Raw genomic sequence first — 24,415 nt, 5'->3', positions numbered from 1 at the left:
AAAACCAGTAACTATAACAGGTCTCATTCCCCTGACCCTGAAAGAGCCTCCAATCATTGGGAAAGATGAATAAGAAGAGGATGACAAAATTTCAGGGCTGGGATAAATAGGGACGTTACTGGTGCCCGCTTGAGTACATTGATGAATGACAGGATGACAGTGGTGATACAGTAATATGCAGTGATATGAAACATTCACTATCACTATCACCCCATTGTTCATCAATTTGCTTGAGCAGGCACCAGTAACCTCTTCATTCGTTCCTGTCATGTGCTAGTGTAGCCCTATGGCATATTGGGGGTTCTATCAGGGTCAGGGGAATGAGGTCCATCATTGTTACTGTTTTTGGCATATTGAGTATGCCATGGGTAGCTTGCCAGGCTCTGCCGTGTGGGTGGGATACTCTCAGTAGCTTGCCAGGCTCTCCAAGAGGGATGGAGGCTTTTGGGGCAGCCTCTAATCACCTTCTCAGGTGTTTGCAGTTAGGCACATATACAGGCAAGATACTCTTGGTAGCCTGCTGGGTTCTGAGAGTGAGAAATAGAGGTTGGTTTTATAGTCTCTGGATCTTGGCCGTTGATGGGGTTACACAGCCGTTGGTGGGTGTAACTGTCTAGCTACTGGAAGATGGGGGATCTGGGTGGAGGAGGCCCAGTTCCAATCCGAGCAGGTTCCTCTGCCAGTTCCTTCATGCGTGAGGCTTATCCTAGCATGTGGAGAGTGGTCTCAGCATGGCTGTGGTTCCAGAGGTCTTCAGCTGCCAGGGCTCTGCTCAGGGCAGAGAGGGAAACTCAATTCGGCCCCCTCCAAGAGGCCCCGGTGTGGACAGCAGGCGTGGGGGCAGGAAACTCTGCATTGTTCTCCTCCGGAAGCTTGGTTTTATAATCTGTGGATCTTGGCCATTGAGGGGGTTACACGGCAGTTGATGGGTGTATCTGTCTAGCTACTGGAAGATGGGGGATCTGGAAGAGGAGGCCCAGTCCTGATCCAAGCAGGCTTGGAGTTCTTAGCCCCAGGTCCCGCACACCTGGGCTCCTCTGCCAGTTCCTTCATGCGTGAGGCTCATCCTAGCATGTGGAGAGTGGTCTCTGCATGGCTGTGGCTGGGTCCCAGAGGTCTTCAGCTACTGGGGCTCTGCTTAGGGTGGAAACATTGAATGAAACATTAGCACAAACCAAATATCTTTCTTGTGTTTTATAAACACCAACCTGATCTGATCCTCTACCAATTCTAACTACGGCTTCTAAAGAACTTACTTTTCTTTATTTTGCTTCCAATACTAATATTTCAAGCAAGTTTTCATCTCAGAGCTCTGTATTTGGTCGCTAGGAATTATATTTACAAAGATTAAGACATATGTCACCTTTTTACTTTGAAGTTGAGATTAAAAGATATTCTGCGACCTTTTCTATCAGATGTAACATAGTAACCATTTTATGTCTTTGGTAATAATCTTTCTACCATTCTGTTCCTTTGTTCTCAAACACTATCATTTATGTGTGTATGTGTGTTTGTGTTGTCCTGTGTTGTAGTAGGTACCATAATTTTATAAGATACCATTTGTTCAATGATTCATCCTTAGCATCAAAACCAGCATAAAGAATCCTTTATTGGTTGGATACACCAATAAGCTATTTTCAGACATGTTTATAAGGATTCTTTCCTCTGGCATGGGAAAACCTGAATTGTGAGCCAAAATAAATATATTTCAGACCTTTGTATGAACCATAAATCAAGTGAAAGTTACCAAATAGATAAATATCATTTTTTTTAATTTTGTACAGAAGATGTGCTCAATATGTTAAAAAAAAAGTGTCTCTTTATTTTAAATGCCCCTATACCTACAAGATCCAAACATTCTGTGATCTCAATGGATTTATTTTTATTTTTTGTCTCATTTGATTTTCATCTGCTTAAGATTACATTCTCATAAGTTAAACTAGTTTTTCTTTGTAGTGGCTTTCAGTCTAGAAATTCAGTAGGATCCCTATTTTTTTTCCAAAAAGATATCTGAAAGATATCTCTGGTAAGCCCTGATACCTGTTTATCCATTACTTCTCATTCTCTTCTTCTCCCCTTTATTTCTTTCCTTCTCTGTCTGTCTCCTCAATATAAAATGGGGTCAAGGGTGATCTAGACATCCCCCTTTTACTACAATACATTTCCTCATCTAGTACTCTATATCCCACAGAAAAGTGAGATTATCCTGTTGTCTTTCTTCTTTTGGCTTATTTCACTCAACATGGTATCTTCCGGTCCAAACTATGTTGCAGCAAATTGCATGATTTCATCATTCCTTGCAGCTGCATAGTATCCCATTATGTATACATACCATATACTTTATAATTTATTCATCTATTTATTGTATACTTAGGTTGATTCCATATGTTAGCTGTGTGCACACACCGTGTGCTGACATTGTATTGTGTGCAGCAATCAATAACGATGCTTATATGCTCTTTGAGAGTGTTCTTCTGCCCTGGGGATTCATGCCCCAAAATGGAATTGCTGGGTCATAAGGCAGTTCAATTCTAAGTTTACTGAGAAATCTCCATAATGTTTTTCACATGGTTTGTGCCAGACAACATTCCCAACAGCAGTGGATGAGAGTACCTTTGAATATAACTTTAGATCAGAGTTTTATAAGGAAATGTGTAGCCTATCTTTTAAGCCTCTTCTCACATACTTGGCCATAATTTCCCAAAGAAATTTCATTTTTTTCTGTAGTTTTTGCCCCCCTATAAATTGGACCTTACTTTAAAACACAATTTGTATTTATAGAATAACTGGTTCTCAAGTCCTTTTTATATTAGTAACAGTTTTAACATATTTTTAAGTGATTTGTAATAGTAATGCCTATTCATTTGTTTTATTTAACACCTTTACTACTTTAGGAATTTGGGGGTGAGGTGGGGAAATAAAATATATTGCATTGTATGGTTAAGTTGCCAGTAATTGTTTAGAATTAACAGTAGAGTAGATTTATTTGTATACTTTAGTTTAACATTTACCATATTTTATTTATAAATTAACTTTAAAGTTAATTTTGAATGAATAAAAAAGATCTTAAGTGAGATCAGTTTTGTAAATACACCTGAATGATCTAGAGTGACATTTAATGTCCAAATAATATCTTTGTTTCATAAATATTTGCAAACAGATTTTTTGGTGTAAATATAAAGTCCTAATTATAGATATTTTCCTTTTCAGAATATTGAAGTCATTGCTGCATTTTCAACATTTGGTGTGAAAGCTGAGCCATCCCACATCAAATTGAGGCTTCATTAATTTTTTTCTTGTAAAAAATTTATTCTTAAATTTAAATTGAAATTCACACTTCAATTAACTTAATTTTAACATTTTTATCAGGATTTATCTGAGTATTCCTGTGTTTCTATATTTTGTGTAAGTACATAAAAGACCTTTCTTCTTCCTTCCTTCCTTCCTTCCTTCCTTCCTTCCTTCCTTCCTTCCTTCCTTCCTACATATCTGTACCCAGTGATGCTAAAGGCTTACTCCTGGTTCTGACACCAAAGACATGCCTGCAATTTATACAAAAAAAGCACCCTATCTGCTCTACTCTGGTCCAAATTCTTTTTCTTCTTCTTTTTTTTTGTGTGTGAATTTTAGGACAATACTTGGTGATACTCAGGGCTTATTCCAGGCTCTACACTCAAGGACCACTTCTGGGGGGATCAGGGGAACATGTGGTTCTGAATATTAAACTTGGGTTAGCCATGTGCAAGGCAAATGCCCTACCACTGTACTGTACTATGATTTTGGCCCCCATATAAAAATTTTCAATTTAATTACTTTGACCTTTCTTCAAAAACTTCTTTGGTATTAGTCTTATATATTCTCTCATATTCTTTCTCCCCTCACCCACACACACTTGTAAAGATAGTTATAAGTGACCCATCTTTAACTTTTTATATTTGTATTCTGTATGTTTTGAAAGTTTTTCATTAACTGACATGTACACTATTAACTTGACTTTCTGCCCTACTGTATTTTTTTACAATGTTTTGTCAACTTGCTTATTTTTGCAATCCTGTTTTTTCCCTAAAGCTCTATAATTCTGATGGTAACACTTACCCCCCTTGCAATCTGTACTCATGGATTCTTCAGTATTTCCGAGAATAAATTGCAATGTTAAAATATCCTACAGGTCAGCTCCTCTGTGGGAGTATCCTTTATGATGTGCTTTCCTTCAATGCATGATGATTCCTTTAACCTTACAAATTGAAAATGAAAGATTGCTTTGATTTGCATAATTAACTAATACAGGTTTTCTTAGAAGTTGTATATGTCTATTCCTCACACCCAAATAAAAGGAAAATCTTCTGGGTCTCTGAAGATTAAAGAGCATAATTTTGCTGACCAATGTGTTCATGGGTGGAAAGCAAAGGGGTTCAAGCAATGAAAAGATTTCTTCCAAACATCAGCCTATGAAAAAGTGGGTAGAACACTTGAGTGTATTTCACAAAATATTGAGACATTTATTTCCTCACCCCTCTCTCGAAATTTGTGCATCTAAAGTCACTCAGATGCTACATTAAAGTTTTTCCCATCAAAATTATGTTAAGATTGGGGTCTTCTCAGAATAGGGCAGGCTGCATCCCCTCCCCATCCTCATACTACTAGAAACCCCAACAGCCACGTCCCATAGCCTCTGCCCTATAAACCACCCAGCTTCGCTGGTGCACAAGTAATCTTGGAAGAGACACCAAGTCAACAAAACTCCCAGGTACATGGGTGTTTGAGCTGAAAACTCTGGAGCTCCTAGGAAGAGGGCAGGTCAAGAGTTGTCCCAGTTCTACTTATAGCCCAGTAGTAGTACAACAAATTAGATGAAAAAGTAGTTTAGAAGCCCAATGAGCTCAATAAGCCTAAACAATTTACACAGAAGGCTCAACTAGCACAAACAGTTCAGTAAATCCTCAATGACATTAATAAAATCATTGTGAGATATAACATTTTTCACAAATTTTCTTTCACCGTACTAGTTTTTGCTATGAGGGTGGAGCGGAGCAATAGCACAGTGGTAAGGCATTTGCCTTTCACGCAGACAGCCTAGCAGAGCCGGGTTCGATTCCTCTGCCCCTCTCGGAGAGCCCAGCAAGCTACCGAGAGTATCTCACCTGTACGGAAAAGCCTGGCAAGCTATCCGCGATGTATTCAATATACCAAACATAGTAACAACAAGTCTCAAAAAAAATGGTGACGTTACTGGGCCCACTTGAGCAAATGGATGAACAACGGGAGGACAGTGTTTGTTTGTTTGGACTATTTTTTATAATCAATCATATTTACCATGTTGATGCATCAAGTAATATAAATTATTTTGTGACTGCTAAGGGGTAAGACTTAGAAGGTAGGAGTATAAACTGGGGACATTGATGAAGGAATAAATCACACTGGTGGTGGGATTGGTGCCTGAACATTGAATGCTTGAAACAGCAGTAATGTGCATAATTTTGTAACATATAATGTTTAAATAAAGTTTAAAAACAAAAATGCAAAAGCATGTTAAATTAGACTATTCCTTTTGACCACCTAATTTAAAATAATAGTTTCTCCATTTTGTTTGTAAAACTATAATTATTATGTTTATAGTTAGAGGCAATCGCTTAAGTCATCCGCCTTCTATCTGGATTTGGCTGTTTCCAAACCTTTTAAGTTAATTATTACACTAGTCATCTTATGGGGAGCCCATTTTATTTGGACTAACATCCAGGAAGCTTCTTCAGTACTTGCTTCAGCCATTTCTGTTTTAATTTTCAATCAGACACACAAACTTGCATGAGCTTTCTGATTTAGATGTTTAATTTTTTTTTTTTGGAACTACTGTGAAAAATCGTTCTAGGGGTGGGAGCAATAGTACAGCTTGTTCTTCATGTGCTCCACACCATTCTATCTTCAGCACCACAGATGGTGCCCAAGCCCCTCCAGGGGTGATCGCTGAGTGCAGAGCTAAGAGTAAACCCTGAGAATCTTGAGAGGAGAGGGAAGGGGAAGAGTGCAGAGGGAAGGAGAGGGGAGAGCAAATAAGTGGAAAGGAGAGGAGGGAAGAGTGCAGAGGGAAGGAGAGAGGAGAGCAAAGGAGAGCCTTTCTGAAAACTTTCAAGAAATGCACGAACACAAAGCAAACATATTTGCCCACTTTCGTGGACCAAAAAACTTAAAGTTTATGTATCCACTTCATCATATATGTACTCTTACATTATCAACTTTCCTGAGTTATCAGCTTTCCTGAGCTCTTTATATAGAATATATTTGTTATCCTTTATATTAGAATCTTTACAAGCGTAGTTTTCTCCCAGTCATAGTTGTTGTCTTTAATTGTTTATTTGTGCTTAGTCACTGCTTCCTCTAAATGATCCAGCATTACATCCAGGGGTACTGTGTGACTTTTTTTGTAGGCCATAGCAATGCTGCTCTGTCTTCCATTTTAAAAAGGAGAAAAGAAAATTATATTTTTGACTGTGTTGACTGATACCCATTTTGTGTTCATTGCAATATTTCATGCATTAAATAACTTCATCTTCCCTTATTTAAAAGAAGCAAAATTAAAACATTTTGTTGGTTCCTAATATTACTATTTATTTATACAATACTATGCAAAAATGAATTAGCTGGCCCTAATAATATGACTAGTTAGTCTATTCTCCAAAATGTCTGTTTTTGTCTTATGTCAGCATGTATGTATGTGTGTTAGTGAATCTAATATATGTTAATGAATCTAAGTGTATTTATTCTTCAATATGTCTATGCTAAAGCTGAAGTGCCTTAGGTATCCTTCCCAAATAGTATTTAAAACTCTTCGAGCTTTTTTCAAAATTATTTTTCTAGCCAGGTCTTCCATAACTTTTTAACCAAACTCCCCTACTCTAGTTAACTTCCTGACCTCTTGAGCAAGATAGGAACTTTGTCACATCTATTCATCTGTCCCTGTTGCTTCTTAAATAACATGCACACCCTCCCACCCCAACACACACACACACACACACACACACAACTTCTGCCTTTACTTACCAATCTTATTGATTCCATGTTATATAAGTGCAGATAAGAGTATGAATTCTAGCCAGCATCTGAGTTCACATTTACTACTGTAAATATTCTACATTTGGTAGATTAGCATACTTAGTCTTCTCAAATCTAATATGCAGAAAATAATTGCTGTCATTGACAATGTGTGGAAAAAGTAACACACATGTAAGAACTACAATGACACATATTATCTTGTGTCATTCACTCACTAAAATTTACATATGTGTAAAGAGATTAACAGGTATCTGGTCAAAGTAATTATAAGATAAAGATATAACCAAAAAATACATGATAAAAGTACATTGATCTAAAGAATTCTATTTTTCTACAGTATTTCTTAATATGACATACAGAAGAAAATATTTTAGACAACATTAGTCACAGGGATTGTTTTCTCCTGATTACGGAGGATGCATAATCTTCACTTGGAAATTACCCTCTACTATTTAAAAATAGGAATGTTGTTTCACAAATCTCATTTGTAGTTTTTGTACAATTTGCAACAGATTATAGACGCCATTGTATATGTTTGGTTGACCATTTCATTGATTTTACAATTTCTTCTCTTCATTGATCATATAATTTCTTCATAATCAGTATTCAATAGTCTATTGAAGGGGCCAGAAAGATAGTTCAGCAGGAAGAGCACTAGCTTTAATACAGCAGGCTTGGGTTCCATCCCTGACACCCAATATGGTCCCATGAACTCACCAGGAGTGATCCCTGAGTGCAGAGCCAGGAGTAATCCTTGAACACCTTGGTGTGGGCCCCAAGCAAACAAACAAGTCCATTCGACTAATACATTGATGTGTGGGCTGGAGCGATAGCACAGCGGATAGGGTGTTTGCCTTGCAAGCGGCCAACATGGCCGACCAGAGTTCGATTCTTCCGCCCCTCTCAGAGAGCCCAGCAAGCTACCGAGAGTATCTTGCCTGGCTCATGGGCTCAGGAATTACTCCTGGCAGTGTGCTGGGGACCATCTATGATGCTGGCAATTGAACCCTGGTCAGCCGTGTGCAAGGCAAAGGCCCTACCCGCTGTGCTATCTCTCTAGCTCCAGAAGTCTGAATAATCTTAATAATCTTAACATATGTTAGCTAAGTTTGGGGTCACCTTCACTAGTTTTGCTTCAAAGTTCAGAACAGGATCTATGTTTTAGGACTGCTAGATTGCATTGTTTCAAAGAAACTTGTAACTTCTGAGCACAACCACATGGTAACGTAGACACAGCTGATCTTTTGCTAAAATCACTTCCCTTTTAAAGAATCTCTTTTTTTTACAAACCTGCTCCCTCTCCCATGGCCTACAGCAATTCTGTGTTCTGCCCTAAGCAGAAAATAAATTGCTGCTGCTTTAAGAAAAATTAATCACGGAAGTTTTTGTAATTATCTCAAAGGGAGTAGCTCAAAAGAATAAATCTTTAGTGACAGAAGTGACTAATAGTGGTATCTTCACTACTCTGGCTCCTGGATCAGGAAATTATGTCAGTAATAAATTACAACACTTTATCAATCAGCTCTTAGCCCTCCCTTCTTAGTTGCCTTAGTTAGTACTTAGTTTTCCACTAGCTGTACATAAGGAAAAAGAACATTGCAGATTCAATTTCATCTAGTACAGATGCTGAAGTGTGGCTAATAGCAGGCCAGGGAAATGGAAACCTGCATGGCAGTTCTTTATTGGACCTTGATGGGTTTATTTCCAATATATATTAGCTGTAGTCAGAGAGATAGTACAGAGGGGAAGGTGCTTGATTTTCAAATATCCTGATTTAATCCTCAGCACCACATATAGTCTCCTGAACACCACCAGGCCCAATCCCTGAACACAGAGCCAGGAATAGACCCCAAGAGATGCTAACTACAGACATGGGTGTGGGTACAACCCAAAACTGTCACTCTCACTGTCCTCCCATTGTTCTTCGATTTGCTCAAGCGGGCCCAGTAGTGGGCCCAGTAAGGTATCCATTGTGAGACTTGTTGTTACCGTGTTTGGCATATCAAATATGTCACAGGTAGCTTGCCAGGCTTTGCCGTGCGGGCAAGATACTCTCGGTAGCTTGCCGGGCTCTCCTAGAGGGGCAGAGAAATCAAATCCAGGTCGGCCAGGTTGGCCACATACAAGGCAAATGCGCTACCCACTGTGCTATAGCGCTAGCCCAGAAAGTAACAACATTATCAAATATATACCATTGTTTTAGAAATGATAGCTGGGAAAAATTGTGGGGGACTCCGAAGTGGTGCTCAGAAGGCCCCAGGGGCCCACCTGGTCATTCTTAGCTAAGGTAGCCAATGGTTTAATAAAAAAGGCCGAGGTGAAGCTCAGACCCAGCAGTGCCCAGGGACATCCAAGGATACACCCAGTGATGCTTTGAGAACTATGAAATAGTGAAACTATGAAACAGTGACAGGGATGGAACTGGGGTCAACATGCATGGCATATGCTTTAACTCTTGTACCACCTCTTAGACTCCTGTCAGTGAAAACTTTATAAAAAATAGTATCAATGGTTACTATTTGTTTGTTTGGGGACCACACTGAGCAGGACTCAGGGCTTATTCTTGGAGTTTCACTCAGAAATCACTTGGGATGAGTTTGGGGAACATATGGGGTGCAGGATGGATCATGTGCAAGGCAAGTGCTCTCTCTACCGGCTGTAATATGACTCTAGCCCTCAGAGATAACATTTTAGCACATCACTTGAATCACTTGATATCCCATTACTCATGGATTTGCTTGAGCGGGCACCAGTAACATCTCCATTCATCCCTGTCGCGTGCCAGTGTAGCCCAATGGCATCTGCTCGTCCTAGGAACACAAAGAGCCTCAAACCAATCGTTCAGATTCTTGACAAAGAAATCTGACCATCTCATAGGTGGGCAGCCACGTGATCTTTTGATGTCCCATGGAATCTAGTCAGTAATGGCTCTAGTCCAGCTGTTGTCTCCAAATCTCATTATGTGTCCAGCCAATCTGATTTTTGATGCCTTGGAAAACAAGACAGTGTCCATGATTCTTGAGCGTTACAGAGGTCAGAACTCTGGATTCTTTCTCTCATTTGAGTGAAGCATGATACTCCAAGCATAGCTCTTTCGATTCCTCTTTGGGAGACACATATAGTGTTCTCATCCTGTTTTCGTAGGGCCCAGGTCTCTGAGGCGTATGTTAATGCAGGAAGAACGGTGGAGTCTAAGAGATGTGCCCGGAGCTGTGATGTGGCACAACGGCAAACAGCAAACACCTCCTGGCTTGCGCCGTAGTTTTTAACTTGTAATAGCTCAAGTTAGGTGAGGAATTGACTGCAACAGAGCAGAATCAAGGCTGCCACTTGGGAGCTGGTAATATTAGCCCATACCATTAGGTCTCAGCCTGTGACTCACCCCACCACAGCCTTTAGCATTTCAGCAGAGGGCTGCTGTGTGGAGAATAACTAGATCGTAATCTGCATGTCATGGCTTAGCAAATTTTCCAATTAGATGTTTTTAATCCAGCCTGTGTCTGAAACTATAAGCTTCAAAGTCAGATCCTAGTGGCTCAGAGAGACAAGTAATTTTTATCTTACTCCGAATAGCAAATACTGAGGACACTGGATATTTTTGACAGAGCAGTAAAGAAGCAACAGTGGAGAGAAAACTGGATTGAAGACCATATTACTGAGTCCTAACCACTCCATTCCACAAAATCAGAAGAGTTTTCTGATACTCCCTAGGGAGTTATAGAACTTTTTGCTGAACCTGAGAGACCTTAATGCCTCAGAGGGAAGAAAATATCTACAAAGAAATAGCTCTGATAATGGTACATAGCAAGGCCAGGAAATCAAAAGAAGATATAAGGGCAGAGCTGATCACAAACATGGTAATTGTACATAACTATGTAAAACGTAAATCACTTGGGGCTAGATATATAATACATTGGGCAGGGCACTTCCCTTGCATGTGGCCAACCCTGGTTCAAACTTGGGCATCCCAGATGTTCCCCAGGAGCACCACTAGGAGTAATTACTGAGCTCAGCACTGAGCTCTGACCATTGCCAGTTGTAAATCCCCCTGAAAACAAAGTAAATCACAGATACAGAAAAGGTACATTAACTCTTTATCACACTTAATATGTGGAGTGCAGTATTACATCACGATCATGATCACAATCATCCTGTTGTTCATCGATTTCCTCGAGCAGACTCCAGTAATGTCTCCTTTGTCCTAACCCTTGAAATTTTAGAAAGTGCCATATTCAAGGCTCTTTCAGGGTCAGAAGAATGAGACCCATCATTGTTACTGGTATTTGGCATATTGAGTATGCAATGGGGAGTTTGCCAGACTCTGCAGAGCGATCAGAATACTTTTGGTAGCCTGCTGGGTTCTCCAGAGTAAAAACTAGATAATAAGATGTCACATGGCCACGCGCTTCCGGGAGCTGGGTTTTAAGTCTCTGGGTCTTGGCCGTTGATGGGATTACCTGGAGCCGGGGGCAGTTGGTGGGTGTAACTCCTACATACTGGAAGATGGGGGATCTGGGTGGAGGATGCCCAGTCCCGATCCAAGCAGGCTTGAAGATCTCAGCCCCGGGACCCGCATGCCTGTGTTCCTCTGCTGGTTCCTTCATGCGTGTGGAGAGTGGTCTCAGTATGGCTGTGGCTGGTTCTGGAGGTCTTTGGCTGCCAGGGCTCTACTCGGGGTGGGGAAGAAAACCCCACCGCTCCCCTCCAAGGGGTTCCGGTGAGGACAGCCAGGTGCGGGGGCAGGAGACTCTGTGCTGTTCTCTTCCGGGAGCTGGGTTTTAAGTCTCTGGGTCTTGGCTGTTGATGGGATTACATGGCGCCGGGAGCAGTTGGTGGGTGTGATGCCTACTTACTGGAAGATGGGGTATCTGGGTGGAGGAGGCCCAGTCCCGATCCAAGCAGGCTTGGAGATCTCATTAAATATTCATTGATTCAAATATTAATTTAATCAAATATTGTGAACTACTTTATAAAAATAAAAATTTTTAAAAAGATTCTTGTGATATAATTTCATGATGACAGAAGACATTTCCCAAAGAGGGAGTCAGTATTACATACTTCCTATTTTTTTATTAAACCTTCACATTTATTACTATTAATATCCCCACTTTATGAGTTGGGAAGAGAAGTAACAGTCAGCATATGGTTACAGCATAGGCTGAGAGTAACTAGAGTAAACTCTTGGATCCAAGCTTTTGGTTTGGGGTCCTGCCCCCAACTGACTTCAGAACAATGTCTCCAGAGGTGTGTATCTATCTCTCAGGAGGACATTAGAAGAAAATGAATAGGGGAATAGATACAGAAATTTTCCGCGTGTTTGCTTTCAACCGGAGTTACTGAAAGTTTGTGAAATGGCAAAACTCATGAGCTAAGTAATGACAAGTCCATGAAGGTGGAAACCTTCATATTTCCCTTTCCCTCCTTTCATCTTTCCCACCCTTTTTTTTCTTTTTCCTATTTCTTTCTTCTCCTAAAACTGTGGTTGGTCTTCCGGGGGTCCATCCTAGATCAATAAGACTAGCTGCCGGACCCTTCAAGGCCTAGATGTCTTAATCTCTTTAGCGCCTTAAAAAGCTTTCTCTTGACAAAGTACATTCTTTCTATATCTATATTTGCTCGAGCGGGCCCAGTAACGTCTCCATTTGTTGTTACTGTGTCTGGCATATCGGATACTCTCGGTAGCTTGCCGGGCTCTCCGAGAGGGGAGGAGGAATTGAACTCGGGTCGGCCATGTTGGCTGCGTGCAAGGCAAACGCCCTACCCGCTGTGCTATATGTACCTTTTTCTCTATTTATGCCATTTGTCAGTTTATTAAGTATAACTAAATTTGTCCCCATTTCTAACACAAATTACCCTACACCCTGAATTTCCTAAGGAACTAAGAGTGGCAATATTTTTAGTTATACAGAATAAACCCCTTTTAACCACTACCGAATATATGCTGATGACCTGACTTTGAAAATATCCCTAAGGAATATGCCTGCCACAGAGGCAGGGGGTAGGAAGAGGTGGGGGTGGTGGGAGGGATACTGGGAACATTGATGGTGGAGAACGGGCACTGGTGGAGGGATGGACACTCAATCATTGTTTGATTGGAACGTAATCTCAAGTTTGTAAGTCTGTAACTGTATCTCATGGTGACTCATTAAAATAAATAAATAAATCCCTAAGGGAAAGACACTACTTGTAAAGGAAAGAAAGTTACTGATTAGAAGATTAGAAATATCCCTCTGTTCCCCAGATCTCCTGGAAGGAGAGGAGATTATGCCCAGTCACCAAGGATCAGTGTCTTATCACTCAGGCTTAGATAATGAGATCTCTGCTTTCAATAGATTCCCAAAGCAGAGTTTGGGGCTCACCGACCAGTTGGAGGGGAGGGAGAGGCTATGGAAACTTTAGGCACTGCCCCATGGATTTAGCTTTAGGCATGTCTTAAAGCTAAATTGAAAATCACGGTCAAAGATGATTGGATTAACAGTCAAAGAATATATCTATTTCTGAATTTTTTATAAATAACTATTATCTACTAAGTAAAATTCCTGAGTTAGAGTTATTTCAGAAAATAAGTTCAATGGAAAAGGGGAGTTGTGGGAACCTCTGGTATGTAACCAGTAAGTCACAGAAGCACAGTAACTACTTGAACTTTCATTTGGCACCTAAAATGCAAGGGGCAGACTTGTGAAACTGGACACTTAACTGTGGGTAGTGTCAGAATGGAGTTAAATTGTAGGGCACTGAGTTATTGGCAAAATTGTTTGATGGGTGGGGAAGAAACCGTTGATTCCCATACACATTTAGTCACCAGAAATGTCATATGTGGAGTACAGGGAATACTCTGGAGTCCTTTTTTACACCAACATTTTGCATTTATTTAGTCAGTATGGAGACCATACCTGGCTATGCTCAGGAATCACTTCTAACAGGACTCAGGGGACTATATGTGGTCCTGGGGATTGAACCCTTGGTTGGCCATGTGCAAGGTAAGCATTCTGCCTCTTGTTCTATCTCTTAGGTCCCTAACACTGTGTATTTATTTCAGTAATGGTTGTTTTTATTATTGAACACCAGGCATGGTGAATTTTATATCTCAGAGCTCTAGATATAGTTTAATTCCTCTCGATATTTTTTGAGCCTTGGTCTAGAATACAATACGTTAGTTGGAAATAGTTTGAATGCATAAAGACTTATTTTAAATTTTATTGGATAGACACAGACATTTCCGTCGTTCAGTCAAGTACTGTCTTGCATCACTCCCAAGGCAATATCCTGTGAGTCAGGAGTTTTTCAACACCAACTGGAAGGAGCACAAGCTTTTAGTGGTGTGATAGAGCTACAGCTTTCTCTACTTGTTTGAACTGATATTAACTGTGAACCTGAGTGTTTCCCTATTCACATGTACTTATTAGGACAAGCTGAACTTGAGGAGAATCTCTGCAGCCATTTGGTACCTGTAGTTTTCTCATGTTGAAGAGAAAAATGCCTTGTAACTAACCAATTTTCCTCCTCTGAATTCCTAGATTTAACTCCATTCAGGAAGAACTCCAACATTTGCTTTGCTGTCTCCATCCTTCTTTGCATTCTGAAATCACTTTCTCAATTATAAATTGAGAAAATTGTAGTGCTCATCTGGTTTGTGACCTCTATCTCAGAGATTGCTTTTTGCACTGTTTAGAGTCAATTATATAAAAACTATTTTATTAATTATTCTTATATATTTGATGACTAAATTATATATGGCACATGGAGAAGCAAAGAAACAAAGTTATGAAATGACATTTGTATATTTATCTCTGAAACTCTAAGAATTATTTATTAATAAATCATTAATGCTATGATTTGTAATAAGTATTTACAAACAAGTTAGAATATTTTTCCTAAGTATCTGGGCCTAGCCAAAATTATATACTTACAGAAATTATTTCAAACAGGATCACATACTTTCTATGAGTTTACAAACACTGAGTGGATCAACCAATTCAATAGCATATACATTCTTTGAAAAATAATTTACTGAAGTTTGACACATATTTCGTTTCATTACACTGTGCAGCACATATACAATAAGATCTTTAGAAAATAATTTTTTAAAAAAAGTGTTTGAGGGGGCCACACCTGGCAATGATCAGAGCTTATACTTGGCTCTATATTCAGAGATCATTCCTTGTAGGTTTGGGGACCATATGAGGTGCCAGGGATCAAACCTGTATTGGCTGCATATAAGGCAAGCACACTACCCACTGTATTATCCTTCTGATCCCTAGGCAATGATTTTGATGCATATGTAGCTTAATTTTTGACCAACTAAAATTGGCTTAATTTCCAAAATATTGTAGCATCTGCAGAGCACAGGGGACCATAGTAATCAAAACAATTGCCCATTATTCTTTTCATATACTACTGGGAATTAATCAATTACATTAACTAAAATGAAACAGAATGAATTTTAATCCAAAAATTTTTTAAATTAAATTAGCACTGCACTGTAGCACTGTCCCATTGTTCATCAATTTGCTCGAACGGGCACCAGTAATATCTCACAACAAATTGTGAGATTTCTTATTACTGTTTTCGGCATATCAAATATGTCACGAGTAGCTTGCTAGGCTTTGCTGTGCAGGCAAGATACTCTTGGTAGTTGCTGGGCTCTCCAAGAGGGGCAGAGGAATCAAACTCGGGTCATATAAATAAAAATTATAATACATATATAATTATTAAAATATTAATTTGAGAGAATTATTAAATTATAGTCATTAATTTTACTTAATACTTCAAGCCATTGTGTCATATTCATGGTGTATTTTTATTATGTGTCATATACGTATGACACATTGTCTCATAATGATTTTAAAAATTTATTTCACATTTTGTTACTAAATATGATTTTACATAGGCTAAACATAGCCCTGTCCTCCCATCGTTCATCAATTTGCTCGAGCAGGCACCAATAACATCTCCATTATGAGACTCATTGTTATTATTTTCGGCATATTGAATACCTCACGGGTAGCTTGCCAGGCTTTGCTAAAAATTCAAGACTATTGTTCCAGGCTGTGGGGTGGGTGAGAGACCTACCCACCCCAAGGGACCCAGCCCCGGCCGCTGACCTCCACTTCCTAACCATCGCCATGCTCCAGGCTACTTTTGGGACCATTATAAGATACTTCCTACCCATTTATACCTCTTGGAGAACCTGGCAAGCTAACGAGAGTACCCCGCCTGCTTGAGCAGAGCCTGGCAAGCTCCCCCTGGCGTATTCGATATGTCAAATACAGTAAAAACAATAGGTCTCATTCCTCTGATCCTGAAAGAGCCTCCAATTATTTGGAAAAGACTAGTAAGAAGAGGCTGCTAAAATCGCAGGACTGGGAGGAATAAAGATGTTACTGGCACCCGCTTGAGTAATTTGACAATCAATGGGATGACAGTGATACAGTGATTGTTCCATTATTCAGGAGAAATTAATGAACCTAGTAATAATAACAAAACTACCTTTTTGTAGCAGTTACTATATGTTACCTAGTTAAAAACTACAAGCTCTTGTTCTGCTAAAAAATCTAACATGTTAAAATGCAAAAACATTTTATTATGAAGTTATCTATCTGAGTATTTCTTCACATGTATATACTTTGTATTCTTTTCTCAATATTTGAATTTCTGATGTTTCTATGTTTTGGACATTTATGTTGCAGGTGAGAGAGATAAGGATATAGATATATATTATATTTGCTTATAAGGGTATAAATCCATAAGCAATCCTATAAGAAGTCTACAATTAAAGCAACTAAAAGATGCCCTATAACTCTTAAGTTTGAACCTTGTCCACTGACATCTGCCTGTGAGTCTTTCACCAGAATAATAGCTAATCCTCTTGAATGACTTTGCACTTGGCACTGTTCCAAGCATCTACATGTATGAACCTATTTAGGTTTTATAATAACCCTACAGGACAAAGATACTTATCATTTTTGTTTTACAAATAAGGAAATTGAAGTTGCAAGAGATGGAGTAACTGTACAAAGGTATGTGAATGGTATGTGGCAGTTGTTTTATCCAGGTAGTCCTAGAAGACACACTACATCACTTTACTCTCAAGGTGCCCAGAGCACATTCCTTCTATTGGTTGATATACCTCTGGGAGTCTGTCTTCTCTCATTCTACCTTTATTGATGAAGTATAGGTGTGGGTTAAAAACAAAGAGAGACTGATTGTATTTGCCTTAGCCATTGTCTTAACTAAATTTATAAGGTCTTAGATAACATTCAGTCCAACATATTATTTTACAATTGAAGAAACTGCGGCCCAGGTTCACTAAAAGTTTTTCTCAAGGTTAAATATAGATTTCCAATTTTTGTCAAAGCAGGGCATTTGGCAGAGTGCTGAGGTCTCCTTTACAACAAATATTGAACGCTCTTGCTCAACAAATATTTGTAGGATTGAAAGTCTGAATCTTTATTGAGATTAGATTAGTAAAAAGTACCATGATTAGAAATGCTTTGTAGAACATACCTGTTTGACTGGTGGCCTGGCATAAGAATTTGTCATTCTATAAATATTTTTCATAATTATTAGTTACATTGCCTACTTTGTGCTAATGTCACTGCCCAATCTTCCAGTGAGTTGCCTGCATTGTTTTACATTGGTGTTAAAGCCTGAAATCGCCACCACATAAGAAAGATAGTAGTATTAGAAGAGCTTCTTCCAAGTTTAACAAATTAGGATCTATTGATATTTTTTACTTTACGACAAAGTGCGTTGCTGCTCACTCAAGATAGAAAATCAGCTGAACTTTAGCCCATAAAGGAGGAGAACTGTTTCAGGAAGATTGGGTAAGAAAAGTCAGCAATTAAAAAAAAAAGCAGAAACTAAGATTACCTTACAGAATTCAGTAGGAAAAAAAATCATCAGCAAGAATTTGTCGGCAGTAATTAACATATATAGTTAATTAGCACAGTTAACATATATTGATCTGAATATTATTTATTTTGTCATTCTTTTATGGAATCTAAAAATGTCTTTATTTTTATTTCAATTTAATCTCAAATATTTTATGAACGATTCTTAAAAATCATAACTAGATGATTTTTCCTGTACTACAATTGATATTTTAATTTTTTTCCTATTTCTCTGCATTTATATGCAAATTAATATAATGTGGTTATGTTGGTTGTCTTTTGCTGGTAGAATGTAGAATGGATCAGGTGTTAGATGTAGCTTTTAAAAGCTAACAATAAACAACCCATTTTTTTTTTGATAATTGCTCTTTTCATTTTTTTTAATTAGTGAAACACCATGAGGTACAAACTTTCATTCTTGTGTTCCAGTCACACAATGATCAAGTACCCATCCCACCACCAGTACCCATTCCTCACCACCAATGATCCTAGTATCTCTCCCACCACCCCCATCCCACCTCCCCCACCCCACCTATGTGACAGGGCATTCCCTTTCGCTCTCTCTCTCCTTTTGGGTGTTGTAGTATGCAATAGAGGTATTAAATGGCTATCATGTTCAGTCCATAGCAACCCATTTTATAACTCAAATACTTACTTTCCTCAAACTCCCATGTCCTTCTATAGCCCATTATATCTTTATGAAACATTTTATTCTGATCACAAATGAAAGGGCCAGAGGCATAGCACAGTGGGTAGGGCATTTGCCTTGCATGTTGCTGACCCAGGTTCGATTCCTCTGCCCCTCTCAGGGAGCCCAGCAAGCTACTGAGACTATCTTGCCCACACAGCAAAGCCTGGGAAGCTCCCTGTGACATATTCAATATGCCAAAAACAGTAACAAGAAATCTCACAATGGAAATGTTACTAGTGCCTGCTCGAGCAAATCAATGAACAATGGGAGGACAGTGACAGTGACAGTGACAAATTGAAAAATATTTACAAATATTTTTCTACCACTCAAGCCTATGTCTAGATTTTAGCAATTAAGGATATCTTTGGATGTTTTATCTTTTAAAGTATATGCAAATGCTTACATTTTTTATAATTCTGATTTTCATAGTTTATAGATTAAAATTTTAAGAGTGAATTTCAACTCCAGGTTTCTTTGGACAAAGAATGTTTTGTAATTCTAGATATAATTTAAGTTTTACTTTCACTTCTGTTCCTGAAGATTTGTGTTTATTTGATTTTTCTTCGGGCTGGAGCCATAGCACGGTGGTAGGGTGTTTGCCTTGCACGCAGCCAACATGGCTGAGCCGAGTTCGATTCCTCTGGCCTCCCGGAGAGCCCGGCAAGCTACCGAGAGTATCTCGCCCGAGCGGCAGAGCCTGGCAAGCTCCCCGTGACGAATTTGATATGCCAAACACAGTAACAACAAAGTCTCCAATGTAGACGTTACTGGGCCTGCTCTAGCAAATTGAAGAACAACGGGAGGATAGTGACAGTGATTTTTTCTTCAGGATGTCATAATCTATTCTGAACTAAACTTTTGTTTCGTAAGGGACTATGAAGTTTTAAATTACTACTGTTAAATTTTACATAGAGACACTTGAATTTCATGTTTTCTTCAAAAATTGATGAAATACAATTCAATATTTTACCAGTCACTGTCTGTCACTGTCACTGTCCTCCCGTTGTTCATCGATTTGCTCGAGCGGGCCCAGTAACGTCTCCATTGGAGATTTTGTTGTTACTGTGTTTGGCATATCGAATACGTCACGGGTAGCTTGCCAGGCTCTGCCGTGCCGGCGAAACCAAGGACAAAACAGTACTGGTTAAATAAATCATGCCATTACTAATATATGTGCAATTATTAGCATGACAACAGAACTAAGTATGATTTTTTTACTGTCATTTATTTAGAACATAATTAAATAGAAAGAAATTAAATTACAAAAATGGTTTATAACCTTATGTTTATAATGTTTTAAAATGATTTTTTTCTTCAAAGTAGAAAAGAGAAAATTATTGCAAAGGATGATCTAAACATCTATTACTTAAAATTTTTCAGCTATAGGGATGGAGAGATAAAACAGCAGGTAGGGCAATTTCCTTGCATGCAGCCAACCTAGATTCAACCCCTAGGACCCCATATGGTCCCCCAAGCCCTGTTAGGAGTGAGTTTGAATTACAGAGCTAGGAGCAAGCCCTGTGCACTACTGAATGTGGCCTTAAAAGAAACCATAATAGCAGTAAGAGTTTTCATGCACAAATGGTTGGTGTGTTCCAGGGAAACCTATAAGTATTTCACATAGATTTTCTATGGCATCAGTACTAGCATTACTTCATGTTTACAGTGGAGGAAACTGAGGCATGAAAAGGTACTTTCACATAGTGGTTGGGACTGAACCTGAGAATTTGAACTCAGGTACTTTTCTTGATCTTAACCAAAATAGTATCATTGAGTCTTCTTTCCCTTCAATAGCCTTTTTAGTACTTTTAGATGAAGAAAAATATTTAATATTTCTAAAATATTTCAAGCTTTTATTCCAGAATATGTACATACATATCTGCAAAGACAGTTGGCTAGCTAATTCAGATTAAGATCATCTTGGCACATGAGCAAAAACATAAAAACATCTATCCAAAGTTCAATTCCTAAAAATCCCCCTGATAACAATATATTTGCTATATAGTGATTAAGTTTGCCTTTTAGGTACAACTACTGAGAGTCCTAATAAACATTCTTAAAAATGTCACTTTATTCTAAGAAAGTCCTAGGCACTCTGGTATGGAACTTGTCTTCTTCAAGAAATAGAGTAAAACATCACAGATCAAATTATGTAATTTGGAAGAAAATTTAAAATTTAGTTACCAGTTTATTATAATACTGATTCCATGTAAATTAAATAATTGACATCTACATATTGCTGAGATACTGTGTTTGCTATAAGGCAAAAAACAGCAAAAATTAATTCCAACAGGATAAAATCATGAGTCCCCAATCCTTCCAGGCTACTGTTTCCACACATAGCCAACCTTCTAGACCGAAGTTCTCACTATATAACGTATAACTAAATATTGCATAATAGACTAGAGAAGGGGAAAGAGAATGAGAAACTTTGAAATCATGAGGATAAGTATCTGTATTTCTAAAGTTCTGTCAAAACACACACAACAAAGAAGACTCTCTTAGTTCTTTTCCATTACCTCACTTTATCAGAGAAGTCAAAGACACCTTCATGCTTTAGAGAAAAATCTATCAGTCAGATAGTTTATATCATGGGAGTAGATGGTAGTGGATGTATTGGTGAATGGGACCCAGATACAGTTAATTCATTTTTATCATTGTATTACGCTAAATCTTGCCACTTTAAATCAACATGGACATGAGGCAGGTACTTAGTAGGCATTTTCTGATCAAAGCTTATCAAGTTCAGGTAATTTACAAGAGTCTCATTTGTGTATGAGCATGATGCATTATGGAGATCTTTTGTTAGCTATTTTATCTGAATAGATGCCCATTCTTTACATAAGGAACAGGTATATAACAAAGGAATGTGATGCTTTTTATATATTTACTTGTTAAATATTTATACCTCAACTCCTTCCAAAAATGTTGTGCAATACATAAATCATTCCTTCAAGCATAAAAGAACAAGAATTGATACTAAGGTTGAGAGAAGATAGTAGAACGAAAAGGAGAACCGCGTGAAATCCAGCTTTAGCTGCCCTGAGTAGATAAGGAGCTCATAGATCAACACAATGCACCATAGATAACTTACAATCCTTTGAAAGATTGGTATTGGGTCTTCAATTTATAACAGCTGGATTTTGTGTAGACCCTGGCAGGGGCCAGAGAGTCTCTAGCAATTGAATTCAGTAATAAGAAAAACACACAGCCCCAACGGGGCCTCAAAGGGTGCTCAAGTCAGTGTCACCTACTCAAATTATTAACTTACCTTGTTGTAATCATATCTATGCCATCGGGAGAGAATAAAAATACTTGAAGTTTTGCTAAGGTCTCTGTAGGACAAAGGAAATTCAAGGTAGCATTGATTTGTGGCCGATTTTACAGAGCTAATGTTTGTAGGAGCATGGTTGGAATACAAACCCTCAATTATGAAATAAACCTAGGGAAAGACATTTGCTGAAGTGCCAGTATAGATCAGAAAATACAAAGTTACATATGGTCTATGGTCATTATATCCAATAGTGTTAATGAATCAGAGAATGAATTCACTGAAGTTAATTTTTAGCAAGGATCTTCTAGAGAGAGACAGAATTTCTTTTTTTTATTATTTATAGGATTTATTTTATTATATGCATTGTTCATCCCTGCATGATTTAGTATAATGCATATATCTATTTTATTTTATTTTTTATTATAAAATTTTTTGATAGTGAGACATCATGAGGTACAGTTGCAGACTTACACATTTTTGTGCTTGGGTTTCACTTATACAATGATCAAACACCCATCCCTCCACCAGTGCCCATTTCCCACCACCACGGATCCCAGTATCCCTCCCACTCCCCATCACCCCCATCCCACCCTGTCTCTGTGGCAGGGCATTCCCCTCTGTTCTCTCTCTCTTTTTGGGTGTTGTGGTTTGCAAAAGAAACATTGAGTGGCAATCATGTTTGGTCTATAGTCTACTTTCAGTATGCTTCTCCCATCCTGGGAGGATCCTCCCAACACCCTTTATTTGGTGCTCCCTTCTCTATCTGAGCTGCCTTTACTCCTATAGTGTGCGGCTGGCCTCCAAGCCATGGAGTAAACTTCCTGGTACTAATCTCGGCCATTCTTGGGTGTTAGTTTCCTATTCGAGACAGAATTTCTTAGAAGCATAGGGTCTTTAGTGGCTTTCGAATATCTTTATGGGAGAATGGGATGCTTCAGTAATGGACATTATATCAGAATCAACAGCAGAAGAGATAGATACAAACATGAGACAACTAGAGAACAGCATTTGCAAGTACAAGTTCATGCACTCAAAAAGATGCAGAAATAGTTAAAAGTTGATTGTTAAGACAGCTTCAAATTTCTATAATTGGTAGTGGTGTACTTACAACACCCAGAAAATATGTACATTTCATGGGTGACATAAAATGAAAAGCAATACCATACAGACACATACAAAATTTCACCGATTTTTAAAAAAAGTTTATTGTGTTCCCATCCTTAGATTTTCATTAGAGGGTCTTATGGAGCAGAGAATACTTGGCTTATCCTTCAATTCTAAGGGGTTGGGTTAGGAAGAAACATCTCTTAATTGCTTTTAAAGAAAAATTTAACAATATCATTATGGAAGTCATTTTCACTTTACAGTCAAGTATTTTAATGATATATTGTTGCAAAACAAACAATCCTAAAGCTTACTGACTTAAGACAACCATATGAATTATTTTTGTTGAGCTTTTATATTAGCTGGACTAGCGTGAGTACATCTTTTGCCATTCTTCCTATTGACTGGGGAACTCAGGTGATCAAATTTCACCAGCAACTCAGCTGGTGCTGCCACATCTGACACAGCATCCCAAAATGTGTGGTCATTGATATTGTCTGTTGGTGGGGGTAGGGGTGAGGGTGTGGTGGTGTCTTGCACTTTACTCTTGTGACTTCTCATCTCCTAAGGTCATTCTCTCCAAGTTGTTTCAACATGTAACTGAAACTTCCTTAAACAGTAGCTAGCATAGTTTGGAAGGCCAAAATGGTAAACTCCTTGTTTAAGAATTAGGTTCTGAAATGACTTAAGTCTCTTTTAACACATTTTGTTCATTAAAGTAAGCTAGAGCATCATATGAGAGTAACAGGGAATCTGATGAGAATCAATGGATAATGAGATCTTTAGGGTGAGAGGAACTATCACATCTGCTTCCATCTTTAGATTAACTCAACACCAAAAATAAAGGCTAAAATATTCTGTGATAATTTAAATTCTAGTTCAGTACTATGAGTAACTTTTTCTATTGGGAAAAGAATAATTCGGTATTTGGTCAGAAAAGCATCTGCTTTTCATTGACGCTGTTCATTTTATTTGTGAATTTAGTGCAGCATGGAAGATGTTCATATTAGCTTTGGATAAAAGCTTACTCGGAATAAATCAGATGATTTACTGAGATCCCTCAAGTCACACATTAGTCATTTGAACATGTAAGTACTGATGGACCACAAACCACAGACTGCCCCAAGAGTAAAATTTATGTCATACTAAAATATTTTTTGTAATTTTATTTTGGTTTGGGGGGTCACACCTGCTGGTGCTCAGAGGCTGATTCTACACTCAAATATCACTCCTAGCAAGGCTTGCGGAACTATATGTGATGCCAGGATCCCAGCTCAGCAATGTGTAAGGAAAGCATCTTACCCACTATCTTATCATTCTGACCCTAATTTTTGTTATTAACTTAATATGACTTAGTGCTAATTTTATCTAACTATAGTCATTGTTCACATTTAGCTATTTAAACTA

General features: G+C 38.4%; 1 protein-coding gene across 1 annotated transcript in view; it reads left to right on the top strand.

Annotated features, from left to right (window-relative positions):
- KITLG (KIT ligand) overlaps positions 1 to 10,474 on the top strand; it is a 167,482-nt gene extending 157,008 nt beyond the window's left edge. The window contains exon 11 of the transcript XR_008792650.1: positions 10,460 to 10,474. The gene's annotated coding sequence lies outside the window, so the exon portion shown is untranslated. The remainder of the gene's footprint in view (positions 1 to 10,459) is intronic.
- The last annotated feature ends 13,941 nt before the right edge of the window (positions 10,475 to 24,415 follow it).

This window comes from Sorex fumeus, unplaced genomic scaffold, assembly GCF_029834395.1.
Source record: "Sorex fumeus unplaced genomic scaffold, SorFum_2.1 ptg000003l, whole genome shotgun sequence".
NCBI lineage: Eukaryota > Metazoa > Chordata > Mammalia > Eulipotyphla > Soricidae > Sorex > Sorex fumeus.
The sequence above is the reverse complement of the archived record's forward strand: the minus strand, read 5'-3'. Positions and strand labels throughout refer to the sequence as shown.